At 40.2% G+C, this 20974-nt stretch overlaps 1 pseudogene; it reads right to left on the reverse strand.

The window, feature by feature from the left end:
• Positions 1–20974, reverse strand: part of LOC137007702 (uncharacterized) — a 1237067-nt pseudogene that overhangs the window by 1008843 nt on the left and 207250 nt on the right.

The following is a 20974-nucleotide window of genomic DNA, read 5'->3' on the forward strand; positions in this document are numbered from 1 at the left end:
GTTACGATTCAGATTGCTATCATAAGTCTGATAGGATCGCAACATTCAAACGCCGGTATGGACTGTTTGTTGAGGAACTGTGCTACTGGCTGTCATGCCGATGAGACCTTCACAATGGATGATCTAGTCGACTCAATCTCTGCTGATACTTCAGGGCTGCGTTGTGGTCGTGTCAAGGTGCAGGTCCTCTGTCTCATCTGGATACGGCCCTGATCCAGTTGACTACGGTAAACCTCGGGATAAACAGAAAAACTAATATTAGCGTAGATGCCATTCTTCATCTGATGTAACGAGTACATCTCGTGTTATAGGAAGTGTTCCCGGTTCCGGCTGACCTAATTTATGCAGCCTAATAATCCTTTAATGGATTTGAAAATATAAATTGATAATGTGTTATGTGTATGCCAGGTTAAAGAGATGCGTTTTTAGTCTAGATTTAAACTGACAGAGTGTGTCTGCTTCCCGAACAATGCTAGGAAGATTATTCCAGAGGTATATCCTGTGGATGGCAAAGGTCTATTCTGTCTATGTTTGTTTTGGCTATCCAGGGAGTGTGCATGATGCCAGAGTGCTACGACCAACCTGGTCTCATGGGAGAGACGTACTAGTGGGCACGTTTTCGCGAGACACAAAATTACGTACTGGCGCGTACGTCTGGCTGCAGTTTCCGACAGAAACGAACGCTAGAGGCCGGCAAAACGTCGATGAGCGCTTTTGCTCGTTTTCACGCACGGTTTGGACGACGGCCGGGGTCGGATTATGGATTCGTAAAGACTCGTTTTGGCTTTTCCTCGCGCGATATCACGTCACGGCTTCCAAACGCATCCGACCGGAGTGCCCGATTTGTAAACTAACGTACTTTGGACTTTCCGGCTCTACGCGTTTCGCTTTTTTTGACCGTGACCAAGCTTGCTCGGTAGCTCGGCCGATACGGAGTTGGACTTACGGCGAGGAGTCGACTCCCCCTGCCCGGGTACGAATCCCGTGAAAGGCGACTGACAGCATAAAAAAGAAAAAGAAAAAAAGCGAGAGCTCAAAGAGAGATCTAAACGAGCTGAAAAACGGACGCTTCTTACGGCGCGTTTGCTTTTGTTAACGCTATCGGGTAGGTTTAGGCGTAGCGTCGGTGGGAAGTTATTTTAAAACGCAACGGAGCGCAAATGTCAAATCGAGAACCGCGGCGATTCGTCTAAAAAGCAACGTCATAAAAACAAAGTACCGCATTCACCCTTTTATCTGCTCCGGCCAAAAAAAACAAAAAAAAAACACGCTTTTGGCACCGCTCAGTGGACATTTCACAGCGAAACTGCAGCGATATGTACTCACCGGTACGTATTTCGCGACTCGCGAAAACGTGCCCACAGGTACATTTTCGTCATGAGACCAGGTTGGAAGAATACAATGAATTTAAAGGTGCCCTAGATTGTAAAATTGTAAAAAAAAAAAAAAAAAAAAAATGAGGTGTACTCTCATTCCTAGATGTACAACATTCTTTCCACACAGCAGGATCTTTCAGGAGAGCTGTTAATGTGTCTTTTATGGGAAAATACTGGGCATGTCGCTCCTTTCTGTTTTCATCAATCCCCCAAAAAATGCATTTTGGATGCACATAAGAAAATCTTCCTCAAAGTACTGTTTTCTCTGTTATCCGTGCCATCTTGGGTTTTCAAAACTTGGGTTTTCTGTCTCAGAGAGTGTAATTTTTGTTTGAAGAGATACTTTTAGTCGATTCTTTGTGTACTGCTGGCACACTCCACTGAGCTTATTAATCTCTTCTATGATTAACTGTACTGTGGAGGAAGGGATCAGGTGCTTCGCCTGCAAATTCATGTGAAACATGGACAGATTTCTCATATATAAGCTCTTCATTTGTGCAGGGTCTAGTATATCCTCCTCACCCCATCATCATCTGCTCCTTCATCTGAGTGGCTTTCATCAGAGAACTGAGACTCACTAGAAACTGAAGGAAGACCGTATGCACAAGAGACATGCAAAGCTGTAGAGTATTTGTGCTTTCTAGAAAGGTGGGACGTGAAGGACGATTTCACTGAAAATGATCGATCACAGTTTCTGAAGGGGCAATTCACCTGCTCTCTTTTTGAAGTGTGAAATTTGAGGTGATCCAAAAGATCTGAAAGATCAATCAACTGTTTCTGACAGTTGGTAAAGTCACATGTGAAGGGTCCCTGCAGAGACTCGCACTGTGACGCAGCAGATGACTGCGGATGATGAATGTAAACATGACATTTAAATGTGTTGTAATTTCTGAAGCATAACTTGCAACCTGCATAGAGGTAATGTGCCTTATTTCTGTGTAGCCCTTGATGTTGTACATGACCTTTTAGGGTTTTCACAGAAACACCACAACTATTACAAGTGTAATCTGCAAACATCTTTATATGGTGCAATGATCACCTTTTGCCCCTGATCTTGACTTTGTCAGCTCTCACAATTTATCTGCAGTGTTGAGATCACAAAGGATCACTACAAATAAGAAGACGACGAGTACATTCATCTTGCGAAATATCTGAGCTTCATTTTACATTCATGCTTAAAATGATCCAGGCTTTATCCATGTATGGAGACGAAGAGCTAAAAACAGCCACCAAATCCAGAGCAGAACAGCCACCAACAGGAATGATCTGTTTTTGTAGGGAGCAACAAATGCCTAGAAGCTGGTGCTCCGAATCATCCTGTCACCTGTAAAAAATACAGACACAACACACAAAACAAGGAACGGCCAACAGGGGTGTCACAGCAGGAAGAGACAAAAACAAGCATGTAAGTGTATGGGACATGTTAAGAATAAAAAAAAGTCCAAAGTAATATATTGAAAAATGCATTATATCTAAAGTACTGAATGCTATCTGTGTAACCAGATAATCCCTATCAGTTTATGTGTTCCTGTTTCTGTATGTGCTTCAGTGACTGCGGAAACGTGACAGAAAGTGATGTGGGAGACAGTAATTGGTCTCCACTTTTGGAGCAAGACAATGAATGCTCATCTTCTTTTGAAAAGCTAAACTTCTTACTTATTTCTTTAAATAACATTCTCTTTGTAGGTTACACTTGTGTTTATTTAAAGTGTTTTTACAGTCTCACCTCCAGGATGTGTTGCCTGACAGTGACGCCACAATCACAAGTCATCTGCTAAAGCCTGAGACTCAGCAGCCTGAATGCAAATCAGCGTTTCCTGATCACAAGGTAATTCTAAATATATATTATAAAGTAAAAGATATAATTTACCTTGTTACATTTTTATTAAGGGTTTACTTTGTGTTGATGATCATGCACTGTAAAAAATGTATTGTCAAATTAACAGTAACTTACTGGAAACAATTATCCAGTAGTTGCTGTATTTCATTCAACAGTAAAATTACCGTAACACTAACTACAGTAGTGTTTAGCTTACTGTAAAATTGAATAAAGGATTTTACCGTATTTTTTTACCATGTCAAAGTACAGTATTATACTGTTGATTTTAAATAATACTGTATAGTATTATACAGTTATGAAATGTTACTTTAATTTATTTCATAGTTCTACTGTATAACCTTTAGAATTTGTAGAAAACCTGTAAAAGTGCTATTTCAACTGTTGATGGGAAGGATAGGAAGAATAACAACTGAAGTTTTAACTAGACAAAAACAGTTTATTTTAAATTTTTAAACAATACATTAGTAAAATATAATGACATGTAACAATAAAAATCTAACTAACAATTTATAATTAAAATCACAAAACAATACATTAGTAATAGCATTATAATACATCAATAAAATGTTTTAAAAAACTAGACTAACTAACAATTTATAATTAATCATTAAAATCACATAATACATTAGTAATAATAATAGCATATAATACAACAATAAAAAACAAGACTAAAGAACAATTTATAATTAAGAATTAAAATAACAGTGACATATAATGCAACAATAAAAATCTGTTTTTAAACATGACTGATTAACAATTTATAATTAATAATTAAAATCAGTGAACAATTTGTGCTAAAATGAATAGGTAAAATACAAACTTACATAACACAGTAGAAAAAAAGAAAGAGGCTGAACAAAGAAAGAAGGTGAGGATGAAGGCCAGGGGAGGAGGGCTGGTGTCACTTTGAAAAAGTCGCACCTGATAATCCTGCAAGAAATGATAAACACAAATCAATCATTGGGGCCAAACATACAACTAATCATCAAGAAACTCTCATTATCAACACTTTTAAATGATGGGCAAAATCTTGTGCCATCCTAGGTGTATATGACTTTCTTCTTTCTGATGAACACAATCAGAGATATATTAATAAATATCCTAAGCTTTATAATGGCAATGAACAGGAACAATGAGGATGAAGCTGAAGAAAGTGTCTCCATCCACATTCATCCATCATAAACCTACTCCACACAACTCCGCGGGGTTAATTAAGGCCTTCTTATGCGAAGTGATGTGTTTGTGTTTAAAAAAATCCATATTTAACAAGCTATGGAGTAAAATATCTAGCCAAACTGCCTTCCGCATTCAACTTACAAAGTAAGTGTAAAACTCTCGCCGTTCAAAAAGCTTACGCTACGTCCTACGCATTCCCTATTTAACTTACGGGAAAAGGGTAACTGACGTGATGCCAGTTCTGTTTTTTTTGTAACTTGAATATAGAAGGCTGTCTGGCAGAAGCAAGATATTTTTGTTTAAATATGGATTTTTTTTTTTAACACAAACGCATCGCTTCGCTTCGGAAGGCCTTTATTAATCCCACTGGAGCCGTGTGGAGTACGTTTATGATGGATGGATGTGGATAGAAGCAGCTTCATACTAGTTGGTATCAGTCACTGCCATTATAAAACTTGGATTCGTCAGGATATTAATTAATATATCTCCGACTGTGTTCATCAGAAAGAAGAAAGTCTATGGATGGCTTGAGGGCGAGTAAAGCTTGGACTAATTTTCATTTGAAAGTGAACTAATCCTTTACAAGTAATTCACATTGTGATGTATCTGGTTTCCAAAACAGAAAGCAATAATGTCAATGTTAAATTTACCTCAGGAAAGACATTTAATGAATATAAATTGATATGATATGACTGATTTGAAACATTTTATCAAGATCGTTTTTGGCCATTTCAATCAGCCCTATGAAACACAGATGAGTGTAAACTCCATGAATGAAATGAGCACAGCACAACTGCAAAGCAAATAACTGCATTGCCGTTTCTGTGTGCTTTTCAGAAATCAGGTATTTTTTTACTCTAAACTTGTTTAAAGAAATGTTACAGTTATAATTAAAAAATACAAATTCTGTGAGTTATACAAGGCATATTTGTTAAATGAAAACTGTAAAGGGAACAGAATTACATTTTAAAACAGACTTCTAATTTTTTCACAAACTTTTGGTTTTTATAGGTGCGTGATTTCACATAGAGCAGCTGTTACTACACAGAGCCGTGGTTCACAAACAAGCTGCGCAAATCCAAGCTTATAATGAACGTGGATTTGCGCAGTTTGTCTGTGAACCAGCTTGTCAGCTGCTCTATATGAAATCACACACATGATGGAATTTACCGCTGATTAGAGAACCGGCTTTACTGACGAGATGTGCATTAATCATCGGCTGATATATATTGTGCACCCCTAATTTACTCAACCTGAAGTCGTTCCAAACCTGTATGAATTGCTGGTCTCCATTGACTTCCATAGTCAATGGGGACAAGCAATTCATACAGGTTTGGAATAACTGTAGGGTACGTAAATGATAACATTTTTGGTCCTCAAAAATAAGATTATGTTATTGTCTACTTTTATAGTCTACTTTTTTATTGTATTTTTTATTGTAATCTAATTTCCCAACAGTACATTACAAAGGAAAAACTGTGTTTGTGATACATGTGAACCTGAAGGGCAGTGGCAGTCCTAAAGCTACAAGGGCATGTGACAAGCCCACAAGAAAATCTAAAGTTGGCAAGATTCCTGTGTTCTTTGACATGCCTGACAAACACAGTAATAGTCTCCGCAGAGAAACCACACCGTTTGCAAGAGAAACCCATTTCTAAAGATGGAGATAACATAAATTTCCTCAGTGAGCCAGGTTTGGTCCAAGGTATAGTAGTAAGATAAATAGATTTGAATTACAATTCACCAATTGTCAAGATGATCACACCTGTGGACAAAAGAGAACAGACAGTTAAAATACTGTCAAAACGGTGGCCAACTAATGTTCAATGCAAATTTTCAAAGCAAGTTTAAGCTCCAAATAAAAGTAGACTAAAAGTAGTTTTGAATGATCATCTCTTTTTTGAATGACCTTAAAAATGACAGGCTATTTTAAGCGTTTGTCGTATTTTTAAGAAAAACAGAAGTGAGCAAAAAACTGAGCAAAAACATAATAAATCATGTATATAACTCACTTAATACTAACATCTGGTTTGTTGGACTGTTGTATAAAATCAGTTAATTTACTATCAAACTGAACGCACAAGGTCCTGGCAGATTGCCAATCAGGTCCTCACAGACGTGTAAAAACAAATCTGAATTACAAGAAAATGAGCGTGCATGAATTGATTAGAGGAATCAAAATTTGAATTTTATAACAAGTATTCGTATCCGAATCCTAACCATGGGTAACGTTATCTGATTTCAGGATACACTGATCGATTTTCAATCTCCAACCCGATAAAACAATGAACGCACCAGCACTTCCACCGACATAAAATGGTTAAATAACGAATTATAAGTTAATTCTGACCGTAAGAGGCTACATGTACGATCTAGGTTTATAAAATCACGTTTACAAATCAAAGTATTTTAAGTTATTAACAGGAATGAAATCCGCTTCTAACTTAGGCTGTGTGTCCACCAAAGTGTTTTTTCCAGCTGCTAGCGTACTTTTTCAATTGTTTTCAATGGGAACGCCGCGTATTTTAAACGCCAGGAGCGTAACGAGGCGCTGAGCGTCTTTTTCACGCTCAAGTGCTGAGAGCTCGGTGTTTTTTACTGGATGCCTCGAGTTGAAGAATGTTCAAATTTGAGTAAAACGCTGCGCTCATCACTGTCACTTTTTAGCCAGCCGTCCAATCAGAGTGGACGAGGGGCGGGACAAATACAACTCTGACCAACTGTCACATTCTTGCTGTACAGCGACATCAACAAACAGAAACAAAATGGATGAGAAATTAATATTGCTGGTCTCCGAACATACAAAGCAAGTAATTCCACATTGTGTCAACATTTTTAGTCTGAAACAAATTACCTGCAAAATCAGTTATAAGTAACAGTGACGCGGATATTCCGTATCATAGCAACAAAGCGTCTCAACAAGAAAAAAACGTTGCGCAGCTAAAGCGCTCTCAAGCGCTTGCAGATAGGCGTTTTAAGCAGAGCGCCTAGCGTTTCCAGCTGGCCAAAAAATGCTTTGGTGGACACACGGCCTTATGCCTGGTTCAGACTACACGATTTTTTTTGTCTGTTACGATAGTCACTGTGTCAGATTACGTGATTTTGACTCCAAAAATCTTGTCGTGTTCTGGACTTGAAACATGTTAGACTACAAGTTGCTACGCGACCAATCGTCGCTTGTTGTCACGATGCGCGTGAGAAACAAGAGCGTAAACAATGACTGAAGCGGTGTGTTTTGTACTGGCTGTCTTATGTATAGAAAAGTGCAAAAAAAGAAAGAAAACCCGAACATGGACACATTCCTGGCTTGCTCGAAGAGGACAGTATGGGCTGTCAATCCTTCAAAGAGAACTTGAGGTAAAATATCGTTCTTTTCATATTAAATTTCAGTACTCACTGGGTTGCTGAAGGGCTTCCGCTATTGTTCGCCAGCATTTTTCTTTCTTAAATCTGTCGTGGTAGTCCCTCGATGAGACATCGTACAGGCAGGAGTACTGTTGCCACAGCTCCACGAACTTTTCCTCCATTTCGTAATTCCACCTAGCCACACCATCATCTCTCTTGCGTTTCGCCATGTGCTCCGATTGGTCAGCATCACCCATGTGACGGAACCCGTTGTGAAGGACCGCAAAAAAATTCAACATGCTAGTCTTTCTGCCGTGAAGTCGTGAACTATCGCAGACGCGGTAGACGTCTATGACACACTATATGAGATGAAACGATCAATTCTTGTGTCCCGACGTCCATTGTCGTTTACGAATCCCTATGACACCTTACGTCAAAAGGATCGTGCCAGATTGGGGCTAAAATCGTGTAGTCTGAACCAGGCATTACAGTCAGACGTTATCGAGCATCAACGCCGCGGGCAGTTCTTCTAAACTAAGATTAACGCTATTACTGACATTTTGGTTTGCATTAAAATAAATAATAAAGATTTTTCACTTACAAGATATTTATGGCGAACTTTACAGACAGTGACGCAAGGCGAAGGCGCCCTTAAAGTTGCTCAGAGAACTGAAAGACTTCTTCACAAAATGGTAGTTTGTGGTTGTTTTTCGGGGTCATTTCATATTACTGTATTTAAGTCCACAGTAACATGTCGCAAACTACATTGAAAGAGTATCGCACACAGCTTATACACTAGTAATATGTTGAATATAAACCTTGAATATCGAAATCGCGGTCAGATATTCTAAACTAACAATAAATTTATTAGCTAGAATTAACGTTAGCTAGAATGTCTGTATGCATGAAAATATTAATATGTATTACTCACCAGATGAAGCACGTTTCCAGGTCACAGAGAAGACGTTTCTGTTTCCGTGTGAACTTCACAAAGGTCCTAACTGGCAAGTCCCTCTCTTGGCACAATTCCAGGTAGGCCTTGTATGTGTCGGCATGTGTTAGGGTAAGGTTTCCCCTCAACCAAAGCGGATTCCTCTGCAGTCCATCGTCCGAAGTTCGCGGGCACGGTTCTTGTGAACACCCATTCGATGACCTGTTCCGCTGGTTCATCCGGTTCCTGCTGGAGCACTTCTGATTGGTCCGGTTACGGAGAGAGCGGTCGAGGAGCTGGAGTAGTCAATGGTTTATTCTTTTTTTCTGTCACAGTGTTGGCCACCTTGTATTTTATGGAGTCATGCAGCCTGTGTACCTGGGGTGTATGCAACAGGATAAGAGGTGAGAGGATGTGCATCCACTGGAGCTGGACTTGAGTGACTGGCAGTTCCGAGATGAGGGATGACAGTTGGTTGAAGGAGACAAAATCTCCATTGTGTATCATTCCGATGCAGCTCACAAAAGTTAATGTTGTGAGCAGTCGGTCATTCTGCAGGCCTTTGGGAAGGTGCTGAATGGTCTGCTCCATCCATGGCATACCTTGTTCCTTGTATTTTACAAGGTTGGAGGAGTAAGACAGGCCTCTTTTTTCTATGGCTGAACAGACGTCACCAGTGCATGCAGCTGCAGAAGCCTTGGCAGACAATGTTTCGGTTGACCTGTACAACTCGATGTAGTCAATTTTATTCCATTTTGCCTTTGGGTGCCTCTTTTCATCCCAATAGACAATGGAAGGGAAGAATTTAAACCCTGCAAGGCCAAGTTGTAGGCAGGTCTGTACGGCGTGGCCTGCACCTTGTGCCAGTTCAATTGCCCTCCCAAATGTTTGTGGGTAGCAAAAACCCTTGCGCTCAGTCAGGTCCTTACAGAGGTTGGAGGTCGTCCGGCAGCCAACCAACTTGCACAGCCTCTCCAAGAATTGCAGGGCCAGCATCCAGTGTGTCGGTTAATGGGAATACGCTATGGATTCTCATCCACTGCAGTGGGTCAGCAATCCTGGTTTTAAGTGGCGGTGGATCCTCGCCGACGCTGGTGCTACCTACTGGTGACAGACCCAGGAATCCTCTCTGTCTGGTGAGGCTGTTAATGTTTGTGGTGTTGGTTCCCAAGCTGACTGAGAACTGCTTGGAACGGGGGGAGTAGGGCCTTCCATAAAACATCTCCTCCAGTGCAAGTTTGTACTGGCACGCTGTCCAGGCATATTTGCGGGTGGCACGGGTGGGACATGTCCCCACCACTTTTTGAAAGGGTCGATATTGTCCCCACCACTTTTTGAAACATCTCACTGTTACGATCACCGTCAGTTCCAGGACTCCATTTCCCACAATCCTCCCGGACAATCACCTGCACTCACTCACTCAATCAGTATCACTCACACCCAGCTGCAGCTCATTACAAGGACTATAAAAGACTCTTACACACATCACCTCATCGCTAGGTCTTGTTTTCCCTGTGATACATTTCCAAGTGTTTATCCTGTTTCCCTGTCTGTTCTGGTTCCTGTTCCTGATCCCTGTCTGATTCTCCTGTTCTGTGATTGATAGCTGCCTGCCTTTTGACCACTGCCTGTTCTCTGACTACGATCCTGCCTGTCTCTGATGTTCCTGTTTGCCCCGTTTGACCATGCCTGTACGACCACGCTCAACATTTAATAAAGCTTCGCATGTGGATCTTACTCTGAGTCCCGCCTTCGTTACACTCGCGGCATCTCGCGGATATCTAATACTAAATAAACACCTCTAGTTTATTATCAATTTGTGTTAATAATTGGTGATCTGCCGCTGTGATTTTTTGTTTTGAAATTATGTTGAGTGCTCGTAACTGCTGCTATCAGAGGCGCAACAGTGTTCTCGGTGCTCGTGCACACTGCGCAGTCTTCACAAGGACGAGCGCTTCAATCAATCGCTGTTGCGGAGACTCTCTATTTCGTTCCTTTGAAATCACAAAACTCAATACACATAAACGTGTCCCTGCTCTTGATATACACTCACTGACGAACATCTTTGGTTTTAATGACAAAAAAAAAATAAAAAATCACACATTGTTGGATTAGAACCCAGAACCTCTTGCACGTTAAACGAAAATGCTGCCCCTAGTCCATTAGGACATTTGTTTATCACAAGCGGATACACATATTTATTAACTAATGTACATACTCGAGACTAACGACATATATTATTATAGCAGATGTAAGAAAGTATCATATACTAAGAAACTATCATATTAATTTTAATATCATATTATTATTGTAATAATACAATTACAATACACCCCCCCTCACACACACATACACATTCCTATCCCACCCACTTTTTAAAACAAAGTTACGCCACTGTGTCCAGGTGTTGTTGAACCCACCTCTACATTTACACTCATCAAGCAGAGTGTAAAGTGTGTTTGTGAGGTAGTCTGCCACTGGATGGATTACGTGTCTTAGGCCCAACTTATGTGCGTTGTCTTTAAACGGCATCAGCATTGGTCTATTCTCCAGCAGATGGTAAATGGCCTGTGGATTGTAAAAATCTCTGGCTTCTAGAGTACGTGGGATTTTTCCTTTAAGCAGGTACACAGCCTCCATCCTAGCTTGGGTCTGACACATAGTCTTTCTGGCCAAGTCTTGCATATGATCTATGTATGACTTGGCTCTCTGAAGGAGCATACTGGTGTGTTTTGGGATGTGTAGGCCACAGGTGGCAATAACCCTGCTGACCGGATGTTTAAATGTGTCAAAGTGCACATGTGGTGTTGTGGCGTAAATCTGAACAAAGGTGATGTTGGGGCAATTAATAGGACCATTGAAGATGTCCAGCAGTTCACCGTCCAGGGTCATTTGGTGTTGGTCTAGATTTGTCTGAAAATTAGCGGCCTCTGGCATGGCTGCAGTGGTGAACATATTTCCTCTGTGGCCCACTTTTTCTTGAAGTCCATACCGTGGCCACCTAAAGTCCACCCGTGGGTCCTTGGCAGTGATGGTGAAAGCAGCGTGGCATGTTATAGCTTTATAAATAATCTTCCTGATCAGTTTCATCGCCTTAGCATACCAGACAGCTTAGAAGACCTCGGTGTTGCAACAGAAACTATTGCCTCTGTGTTTTCCAGCACATTAGACTCAGTTGCTCCTTTGCGTTTAAAAAAGTTTAAGGAAATTAATCCAATGCCATGGTACAATGAGCACACTCGGGCCCTAAAAACAGCAGCCAGAAAAATGGAGCGCAGCTGGAAGAAAACAAAACTAGAAGTATTTTGCAATTCGTGGAGAGAGAGAATGATTGAGTACAGAAAGTCCTTAAAAACTGCTAGATCTGCCTATTTTTCCAAACTCTTAGAAGAGAATAAACACAACCCTAGGTATTTATTTGATACAGTGATTAAATTAACCAGAAATAAAGCTTCAACATCTGATGTTTCCAAAGAGCACAGCAGTAATGATTTTATGAACTTCTTTACTTGCAAGATTGATAATATTAGAGAAAAAATTATAACCATGCAACCGTCTACTACAGTATTGTGTCAGACAGTGCATTGTAGTGTCCCTGAGGAAAAATTCAATTCATTTACTGCTTTAGGAGAGGAAGAATTGTCTAAACTTGTTAAATCATCAAAATCAACAACATGTATGTTAGACCCTATACCGACTAAGCTATTGAAAGAGATGCTTTCAGAGGTCACAGATCCTCTTTCTTAATATTGTTAATTCATCTTTATCACTAAGATACATACCAAAAACTTTTAAGCTGGCTATTATTAAACCTCTTATTAAAAAAACACAACTTGATCCTAGAGAATTAGTCGATTACAGGCCAATTTCAAATCTCACTTTTTTGTCAAAAATACTAGAAAAGGCAGTTTTATCACAACTATGTTCCTTTTTAGAAAGAAATAGTATCTGTGAGGATTTCCAGTCATGATTTAGACCATACCATAGTACTGAGACTGCTCTCATTAGAGTTACTAATGATTTGCTCTTATCATCAGATCGTGGTTGTATCTCTCTATTAGTGTTACTGGATCTTAGTACTGCATTTGACACTATTGATCACAATATTCTTTTAAATAGACTCGAAAACTATGTTGGCATTAGTGGAATTGCATTGGCATGGTTCAAATCATACTTATCTGACCTTTATCAGTTTGTAGTAATAAACGAAGAGATGTCATATCAGTCACAAGTTCAATATGGAGTATCGCAAGGCTCAGTACTAGGACTGTTGCTTTTCACTCTATACATGCTACCCTTGGGAGATATCATTAGGAAGCATGGCGTTAGTTTTCATTGTTACACTGATGATACTCAGCTCTATATTTCTTCGCACCCTGATGAAACTTACCAATTCGCTAAATTAACAGAATGTATAGCTGATATAAAAAACTGGATGACCAGTAATTTCCTACTACTAAATTCAGAAAAAACAGAGATTCTAATTTTTGGCCCGAAAACTTAATGTAATAACTGTCTAACACTTGATGACTGCTCTGTTAAGTCTTCGTCGTCAGCTAGGAACCTGGTTGTGCTCTTTGATACCAATCTTTCATTTGAAGGCCATGTTACTAGCATCTGTAAAACTGCATTCTTCCATCTTAAAAATATATCTAAACTACGACATATGCTCTCAATGAAAAATGCAGAACAGTTAGTTCATGCGTTCATGACCTCAAGGCTAGATTACTGTAATGCTCTACTGGGTGGTTGTTCCTCCTGCTTGATAAATAAACTACAGCTCGTACAAAATGCAGCAGCTAGAGTCCTTACTAGAACTAGGAAGTACGACCATATTAGCCCGGTTCTGTCATCACTGCATTGGTTTCCTTTTAAACATCGTATAGATTTTAAAATCTTGTTAATTACTTACAAAGCACTAAATGGTTTAGCTCCCCAGTACCTGAGCGAGCTCTTAAATAATTATAATCCTTTACGTTTATTGCGATCTCAGAATTCAGGCCAGCTGATAAGGCCATTCGATATTCAACAGTGCTTTTGATCTGCCTGCATTGACACTATTCTTTAAGAGCTGCTGTGCAGCCAAAATTATATACCAGTTATCACTGTAAAGCTGCTTTGACACAATCTGCATTGTAAAAAGCGCTATATAAATAAAGGTGACTTGACTTGGAACAATCTTCCAAGCATTGTTCGGGATGCAGACACACTCTGTCAGTTTACATCTAAACTAAAAACGCATCTCTTTAACCTGGCATACACATAACACATTATAAATGTTGCCTCGTCATAACGACTCGCTTGTTGTATTCCTCACTTGTAAGTCGCTTTGGATAAAAGCGTCTGCCAAATGAATAAATGTAAATGTAAATGTAAATTTATATTTTCAAATCCGTTAAAGGATTATTAGGCTGCATAGATTAGGTCAGCCAGAACCGGGAACACTTCCTATAACACCAGATGTATTCGTTACATCAGAAGAAGAATGGCATCTACGCTAATATTAGTCTCTTTGTTTATCCCGAGGTTTACCGTAGTCAACCAGATCCGGGCCGTTTTCAGGTGAGATCGAGGACCTGCACCTTGACACGACCACAACGCAGCCCTAAAGTATCAGCAGAGACTGAGTCAACTAGATCATCCATTGTGAAGGCCTCATTGACACGACAACCAGTGGCACACTTCCTCAACAAACCGTCCATACCGGTGGGATGAATACGATCCTCAACTGGATGGAACTGAAGCTTAAATGCTTTAAATGTTGCGATCCTATCGGACTTATGATAGTTACCTGAATCATAACAAAGCACTGTTTGCCAGAGGAGAACTGGCCCCCCAACTAAGCCTGGTTTCTGCCAAAGTTTTTTTTCTCAATTTTAACGTTTGCCACCTGTTTGTCACCTGTTGGAGTTTGGGTTCCTTGCCGCTGTCGCCTTTGGCTTGCTTAGTTGGGGACACTTGACATTTGATATTCTGGCCACTCCAGTTATCTCTGTATGTATATTTTAGGCAACGCAGTCAATGATTATCTTCACTGCATGTATATTTACAACCAAACAAACTATAAAACACCAGAATGGTATAAACCAGAACTATAAATCTTCCTCTTTTCATTTACATTTTAAAAATATTAAACATATGTGGTTCAGGCAATATGTGCATATAGTTTGCAATCATAAAACACAACTCTGTCTCATTTTGTTAAATGTCAGTTTTAATGATCAATAACAGCCATTATAAAAATATAAGCAAAAGGTACATTTACATTTACAGGTATAAGAAGCTACAATAAAAATTAAAGCAAACGGTTCAGTCAAACATTCAAAGTCAGCGCTCTAATAGACTACAATCGTAAAGGTAAATAACCTAAATATATAAAGTTATGAAACTTTACTTTACCCTCAACCAAAACGATTTTCCAGGGAACAAATTATAGATTAATGAAACCAAAAATTGCCTGTTAAATATACAAAAGATGAATTATATCTCATGTTTAACCACTAGAGTCATCAGAGTCAGCGGCAAACATCAGAAGGACTAGCCGAGGTAAGGCTGCTCTTGGCGGGATACATGAGCGCTGAACGCCCAGTGATCGTCTGGATCTCACAACTTGGACAGCGTCAGATCAAATTTTCAAATAGGCATTTTCTTTATCAATAAACCACAGATTTGATCTTGGTGCTGTTGCTCTTTGTCTGCTGTTGAATTATCCAGGTTGTTGATGAGGAGCGACCCCTGATGTGATTGTGAAGCACTTGCGGTGTACAGTAGTACATAGTAAAGTGCTATATAAATGCCTCATTCATTCATTCATTATCCATTTTTTAATATGTGTTCTTGTCTGTTCTTGTGAAATGTCATCAGTTGCTGCCCGAGTACTGATCCAATTCAAAGTTCACATCTAGCCAAGTACAGTTCAAATCCCTGGAGGTGTTCTTGATCCGACTTTTATCGAGGATGCATCGAGAGGGGACTTGAGACTGGGGCAGCATTTGCTGGGTAGGATCGGTGAAGAAAAATAGGATACACAAACATCTTTTTTAACCTTATAACACTCTATCAGTCCCGCCAGCGGACCACTGGATACACCAAGAGAACAGGAATTAAAAAACGATGGGGAAAGCATGCCTCTGAGTTTGTCTTGTTTTTGAATCGCTTTTTACATTCTTCTTTGACGACTGCACATTGTGCTCAGTACTGTGCATATTGCCACCTAGTGGACTCTTCCGTCTTGCTTGCGCATGCGCCGTTGCATGTGCACCATCTGCGTGGTCTCGAAATTTGGGCTGCATGCGGACGGGGTGTGTGGCTGGCCACGAGCCTGCTGCTTGACGAAAATTACGAACGTCAAATTCACAAACGCGGACGGCCGAAGTATACCCGGCGCTTCAGTGATCACAAAAATTCAGCTGCAGGCTGCCACTGTTCAGAGAGCAAAGCTAGTCCACAGTCTAGTAAACGTTTCTTTGTTACGCCGACTGAAAACACATGAGAAACATCGTTGTGACTGGAGAGACTCAGACATTGCAGTACTGAATATTGAACAGTCCACGCATGTGGATTTGGATTAAACAGGTAATCGCTTTGATGCCGTGCCTGAACACCGTTTATCCCTTTACAGTGGCGTATAGCGGATGGACACGCAGGGCTGTTAAATTTTTGTTATTATTATGCTACTTTTATTATTAAATTAATATTGCAATTCATTTTAACTGACGCACTGCGAGCATAATAAAAGATTAGTTAGATGGTATACTCCTCATTTAAAAAAAACATATTTTTTAACCTTATAACACTCTATCAGTCCCGCCAGCGGACCACTGGGTCGTTAAAGGGTTAAACTTGTTTGCTTAAAATTTTTGTGAATAATTTTCTGATGCAGGTACAAAAAAACATTTTGTAACTGCAAAACAAAAATAAATAGATAAATAGAACTTGTTGCCCATGGCGCCAACTATAGCTGGAGAGGAGAGATTTGGCTGTGGCTAACTTACACAGAAGAGATTTTTTTGTTCAGCACATAAAAATGAACTACTTTATTTCAGACTGTGGTGATGTGGTTTCTCCACTGCATGGATCTTCGTGTGTATCTTCAGGTGACTTTTAATAGAGAAACTCTTTCCACACTGATCACACGTGTGTGGCTTCTCTCTGCTGTGGATCTTCTCATGTGTTTTCAGATGTTCTGACCGACTGAATCTCTTGTCACAGTGTGAACACTTGTAAGGTTTTTCTCCAGTGTGGATCTTCTCATGTGTTTTCAGAGATGATGACTTATTGAATCTCTTGTCACAGTGTGAACACTTGTAAGGTTTTTCTCCAGTGTGGATCCTCTCATGTGTTTTCAGATGTGCTAACTGACTGAATCTCTTGTCACACTGTGAACATTTGTAAGGTTTTTCTCCAGTGTGGATCCTCTTATGTGTTTTCAGATGTGATGACAGATTGAATCTCTTGTCACAGTGTGAACACTTGTAAGGTTTTTCTCCAGTGTGGATCCTCTCATGTGCTTTCAGATGTGATGAATCACTGAATCTCTTGTCACAGTGTGAACACTTGTAAGGTTTTTCTCCAGTATGAATCCTCTGGTGCACTTTTAAATGGTTTGCTTTAGTAAATGTTTTCTCACACTCAAAGCACATGTACTCTCTCACACCAGTGTGTGTTTTCTCATGTTCTTGTAAACTATACAACAGTAAAAAACTCTTTCCACACACAGAACATGAATGTGGCTTCTCCTTTGTATGAACTCTCAGGTGTCTCTTCAGGTCTGATGACCTTAGAAATGTTTTGTCACATTGATCACATGTGTGTAGCTTCTCTCCAGTGTGAACTTTCATGTGTTCCTTAAGATGTCCTTTTTGTTTGAAGCTCTTCCTACACTGATCACATGTGAACGGCTTCTCTCCTGTATGAACTCTCATGTGAACCTCAAGACTATTTTTGGTTGAGAAACTCTTTCCACACTGAGTACAGGTTGTAGATTTCTTGGCTCTTGTTTTCTTTAAAAATGTCTTTTTAGTGTTTGAGCGACTCAAAGGTTTTTCTCCAGGTTTGTCATGATGTTCCTCCTCCACTTCACTCAGTTCTTCACTCTCCTCCTTCACTTCCATCAGCTCTGAAGTGAAAGAAAAAAAAAGTCATCTCATTTTCAATAAATCATAGATAAGATAACTGCTACAAAACATTACGATCATATTGATGCATTTGCATAAATTAGTTACATATGTCCCTGAAACTTTAACATTAATCATCCAATTGTAAAGGACCAGCTGTCGTTCCAACAACAGAATCCAGTGGTTGGGGTGAAGGTATAATGTGTGTACGTCTTTTCAGCGCTCCTGTGAAGTTCACTTCATTTTAGAATTTAGTCTCAATTTTACTTTAGCTGATCGTTTAATCTGACTCCAATTTCAAATGTTTTTAAATCAAGATTTACTGAATTAAGACAGTCAGCACTGAATGGAGGTCTTCTGGGTACAGAATTTACCAAATAGCTGCTCTGCCACCTTCCCTTAAATAATTCTTAATAATTTATAAATAATATTAAGAAAATAAAGAAAACATTGCTCTGAAATATTTTTGTTGTGTTCACTTAACCATGTCATATGGTAAATGCCAGAGAGAGGGAGTTGTTGTATGATGGGGGAACTGGTATGCATGTGGGAGAAGAAAAGAGTTTGGTTGTAAGAACATGCAGTGCTAGTAAAGACACCTTGTGAGTTACTTGAATGTGGAATCTCTTTATTTATATTACTACACAACAAACTGACCATGAGGATGGCAGTCCATCTTCCTCCTACATACTTACAATGTCCTGGTGAACCTACAATTCCATTTGGAATATGGACGCAAATGTTTGAGAACTACCTGCTGGCGATTCATGCAGAGGGAGATGACTGGCCTGACACTCATAAGCGTGCTACATTGCTTCACTGCCTCGGAACAAAAGCACAGAGAAATTTCTACACTCTTCCCAACACTGGTACGACTTATGCATCTGCACTTACGGCTCTTAGGGCGCACTTTGTTCCAAAAGTGAATGTCATTGCGGAGCGACACAAATTTCGGCAAAGAGAGCAAAGACATGATGAAAATATCCTGCAATATGTGGCCGCGCTCCGTGATATGGTGTCATTATGTGCATTTGGTGATAAAGAAGATGAAATGCTGAGAGATCAAATTGTTGAGAAAGTGTACAGCAGTCGAATTCGTGAACGTTTATTGCTTGAAGCGGATTTAATGTTAGACAGAGCAATACAAGTCACAATCCAAGTGGAAAACGCAATGGCTAATGCCAGTGAATTTGCGAAGCCTGCCGAATTACCAGTTCAAAGACTGCACGTGTGAAAAAAAGAAAGAACGCACATAAAGGCACACAAGAAAAGCAGCAGAGTAGAACGAAAGTGCATTCTGAACGCAAATGTTACCATTGTGATTCCAGTAGTCATCTTGCAAATTCTAAGCAGTGCCCAGCTTTAAACAAGACCTGTAAATCATGCGGCAAAATTGGACATTTTGCAAAAGTGTGCCGCTCGGCAAGGAAACATAACATCCGAGAAATTGAAGTTCCTGAACTGACTGTCTTGTACATGACTAGTACATCTCCTGCTGCCAACAAGATTGTGTGTAATATTGAAGTGGGCACATTGTCAGGCACTACAGTGCAGGAATTAATTGTTGATACAGGATCTTCTGTATCTTTGTTGCCAGAGCATATATATAAACAATACTTTTCTGAGCTGCACCTGGAACAGTCTGACGTGCGTCTTGTCACATATGCAAAAGACGACCTTCCTGTTCTGGGATGTATTAAGACGTGTGTACAACACGGAGAATGTTCAGTACCTGCTATATTCTATATTGTGAAAAGCAGAAACCCACTGATGGGCATGGACTTAATATCTTCCTTGAACCTGTGCATAAAAGGGAATAAAGTACTCACCAACAAACAGTCTGTGGAGCAGGTGTCTCATTCTGCCATGCCAAGCTTTGGCTGTGCAAAGAACTTTGTACATAAAGTGAAATTGAGCGAAAATGCTGTCCCTGTGCAACAGAAGCTGCGCAGGTTGCCTTTTTCTGTAAGGGATGCTGTGTTGGCGGAGCTGAACCGTCTGTTAGCAGCAGACATAATTGAAAGAGTAGACGCCTCACCCTGGGTATCGCCCATCGTAGTGACTCAGAAGAAGTCTGGGGATATCAGAATGTGTGTGGATCTTAGGGAACCCAACAAAGCAATTGTGGTGGACAGTTATCCCATTCCACACATCGAGGAACTCTTTTCACAGTTAAGAGGTGCTGTGATGTTTTCCACAATTGATCTTGCAAATGCATATCATCAGGTTCCACTACATGAGGAAAGCAGAGATCTGACTGCATTTATAACACAGGACGGCCTGTTCCGTTTTAAGAGAGTCTGTTACGGATTAGCGTCAGCCCCAGCAGCATTTCAAAAACTGATGTCTACCATCCTCAAAGGTGTTTCCGGTGTCCAGTTTTATTTGGACGACATAATTGTATTTGGTGATTCTGCTGCGAGTCATGATGTCCACCTCCAAGCAGTGCTGCACAAACTGCAAGAAGCAGGTTTGCGTCTAAATAAAAAAAAATGTAAGTTTCACCAGGAGAAACTCACATTCCTGGGACATACCATTTCAAAGGAAGGCCTGATGCCAGACAACAGCCACTTGGAGGCAATACAAAATGCCCCAGCTCCTTCGGATGCATCCACACTAAGATCGTTTCTAGGCCTTACTGCTTGGTATGCTAAATTTATTCCGAGCTACGCAGCAGTTGTTGAGCCTATGAGAGATGTGCTTAGAGGAGACACAAATTTCACATGGACCAACGGGGCAGACAGAAGTTTCCAGAAAGTGAAAGAACCGATTGCAAAGAGCCCTGCATTGGCTTTATTTGACCCTGCTTTGCCCACAATTGTAACAACGGATGCTTCAGACTATGGCATAGGTGGTATCCTGACTCAGATCCTTCCAGATAGGTTAGAAAGGACTGTGGCTTTTGCTTCCAGAACTTTGACAGTGGCAGAGAGGAAATATTCTGTAGTTGAAAAAGAAGCCCTTGCTTGTGTCTGGTCCATTGGATGCTGGAGAACGTACCTGTGGGGCAAAAAAATCAAATTAAGATCAGATCACCAAGCCCTGTCTACTCTGTTGACAACGAAGGGCATGGGACACGCTGGACTTAGAGTGGCTCGATGGTCTGCCAGATTGCTCTGTTATAATTATGACATGGAGTACAAACGCGGAGCTGACAACCAAGTAGCCGACTGCCTATCACGTTTGCCTT

The sequence above is a fragment of the Chanodichthys erythropterus genome, chromosome 3, assembly GCF_024489055.1.
Source record: "Chanodichthys erythropterus isolate Z2021 chromosome 3, ASM2448905v1, whole genome shotgun sequence".
Classification (NCBI taxonomy): Eukaryota; Metazoa; Chordata; class Actinopteri; order Cypriniformes; family Xenocyprididae; genus Chanodichthys; species Chanodichthys erythropterus.